Below are 2,575 nucleotides of genomic sequence, written 5' to 3'. Positions count from 1 at the left end.
AAAGGAAATCCAGCAATTTCTCAGCCCTGCAGTTGGAAGAAGGTGCCATCACTCTCAGAAACTGCCACTTCCCTCTACTTGCCAGCTAGTGTGTTGTGGACTTGGAGAAAGCATGGCATTTTCTGACCCTGGTTGGGAAAGACAGCTGCTGTCATCCCTTCACACCCTCAGGCTGGGCTCAGGCACAGGCAGTGAGACCTGCAGCTGGGAGAGGAGTGCGAGTACCATGCAGACTCGGATCCCCTGGGAACTGATCAATACAGGCAGGGGAAAACCAGCGAGGTCGGAAACAGGCTTCCCTGGAAAGAAATGCTGCAGTGTCACAGATCTGGCGAGGCACCTTCTTCACAGGGCATATATAGAGAGAAAGGTGTGCTGGGCCATGTTCCATGGTTCTGGTGAGCTGGGCAGATGCCATGGCAGAGGCCAGGATGGGGAAGTGGTCACACCAGTTTAGAAATCAGCATAGCTGTGAGAACTTTGGGAGAATAGGCTCTCCTCAGAGCTTAATTTTTTATTTATAAAACAAAGATGACAATACCTGTACTCAAAATTTTTTTAAATGCTTGAAAATGTGGCCAGGAAGCCATAAACCATCATACAATGTCAGGTGTGGTTGCCGTTTATTCCTGCTATTATAACCCTGGAATAAACAGGCAGCTTTGATGAACAGAGATGCTTTTGCCTTCCCTGCAGATAGCTTGCGCTCCTGGGCCTTTGGCTGCATAAGCGACTAAACTCAAAGCAGGCCAACATTTGTTCTTTCCCATGTCTTGTGCAAAACGTCAAACGCTGGCAAGTGCAATTTGCTGTCTCCAGGAATGAAGATGAGAAAGACAAAGGAAGATGACACCTGAGTCAATGACACCCACGTTCAAGCACGATTCCCCACAGGTCTGTGATGGGAGCTGCCCTGGGACCCCGGCCCTCTACCTATCTCCCCTCTGTGCCCCACCTTGGAATTGCTGGGCTGAGGCAGGGGTCAGGAGGGAAAAGCAGGGACAGGATCTGCTGCCCCAGTGCCTCGCCCCACTGTCCCCACTCCCATGGAGGAAATGGCAGTCCAGGTGGTACCTGCTGAGTGGAGGCAGCTCATGCAAGATGGAGCCACACAGCAGCAGTGGTATCCAAAATGTGAAGGTCGAAGGCTGGAAACACTGAGGAGAATCACAGGAACCATGGAAAGGGAAGCGAGCCATGTGCGTGCACCATCAGTGGGCTGAGTGAGCCATCACTGAGAGGGCACCAAATCCACCAAAGCTATAGGCGGGGCCACTAAAGGAAACCAAGTGGGGGAATGCGGTCACCACCTAATGTGGTTTGGATGTTCACTCCCTCCAAATCTCATGCTGAAATGTGACCCCCAGAGCCGGAGGTGGGCCTGGGGGAGGTGTGTGGGTCATGGGAGCCGGTTCCGCATGAATGTCTTTGTGCCATCCTCATCCTCATGGTATCAAACTCTCACCGTTTTAGTTCCCATGAGTCTGATGGTTAAAAAGAGCCTGGTGCTTCCTCCACTGTCTCTTGCTTCCCGTCTCCCCACGTGGTACCTTCTTCCATAAGTGGAAGCTCCCTGAGGCCCTCATCAGAAGCAGTTGCTGGTGCCCCACTTCTTGTCCAGCCTACAGAACTGTAAGACAAATAAGCCCCTTTTCTTTATGATCTACCCAGCCTCAAACATTGCTTTAGAGTGACGTAGATGGACGAAGACACCACCTGTCCTAGTTGGCCAGGGCTGCAGAGCAAAGCACCAGAGGCCAGGTCTGCATTTTTCCTGGAGTTCTGGGGATGGGAGTCTGTGATCAGGCTGCTGGCAGGCTTGGTTCCTTCTCACACCTCTCTCCTTGGCTCATAGATGCTGTCTTCTCTCTGTGTCCTCACAGGGCCTTCCCTCTGTGCATGTTTGAGTCCTCATCTCTTCTTACAAGGACACCAGTTGTATTGGATTAGGCCCTACCCTGATGACCTCATTGAACTTTAATCACCTCTTTAAAGATCCTGTCTTCAAACACAGTCATATTCTGCAGTAGTGGGGGTTAGGGCTTCAACATACAAGTTTTGGGGGAACACAACTCAGCCATAATGCCACTTTAGCCCCAAAAGCTCCAAAACTGGAATTACAGACCATTCCGTGGTTGTCTCATGTCTGCCCACACCTCCTCTCCTCTCTAGACATCCAAGCCCCTTTCTAACGTGACAGGAAGCCGCTGGGAAACAGAAAGTCTCTGATCACTTGGAGAGCCTGTTCTGATGGATCTGTAACCATGATAACATGCACATCACAGAACTTTATGAAACAATGGAGAGAAGGAAGCCCAGGGTCATTTGCTGTGACACTGCACTGGTCTGGACATCCTTGGAGATCCGGGCTTTGAGGTAGGCAGGGGGAGATGGAGCAGCCATTTAACCCACCTGGTGGAGCAAGGCGTTGAGCGGGGCCTGCTGCCTGTGACTACAGAGTCCTGCTTTGTCCTCAGGCCCTGGGAGCAGAGCCGAGTAATGGATGCTGACGACATTTGGATGTCATTCTTAAGTTCAACACAGCAGCTCACACTGGGGATTTCTAACTCAGAAA

General features: G+C 51.3%; 1 long non-coding RNA gene across 2 annotated transcripts; it reads right to left on the bottom strand.

Annotated features, from left to right (window-relative positions):
- Positions 1 to 508: 508 nt before the first annotated feature.
- Positions 509 to 2,224, bottom strand: LOC118146247 (uncharacterized). 2 transcript variants are annotated; one of them, XR_008475427.2, is made up of 4 exons: positions 2,126 to 2,224; positions 1,466 to 1,630; positions 1,075 to 1,157; positions 509 to 813 (listed from the first exon to the last, which is right to left on the bottom strand). It is a non-coding gene; the product is annotated as an uncharacterized LOC118146247 (long non-coding RNA). The 2 variants fall into 2 exon arrangements; XR_004731853.2 differs by having other exon boundaries at positions 511 to 809.
- Positions 2,225 to 2,575: the final 351 nt, after the last annotated feature.

The sequence above is a fragment of the Callithrix jacchus genome, chromosome 12, assembly GCF_049354715.1.
Source record: "Callithrix jacchus isolate 240 chromosome 12, calJac240_pri, whole genome shotgun sequence".
Taxonomy (NCBI): domain Eukaryota; kingdom Metazoa; phylum Chordata; class Mammalia; order Primates; family Cebidae; genus Callithrix; species Callithrix jacchus.
Note: the sequence above shows the minus strand (reverse complement) of the source record. Positions and strands in the feature narration are given on the sequence as shown.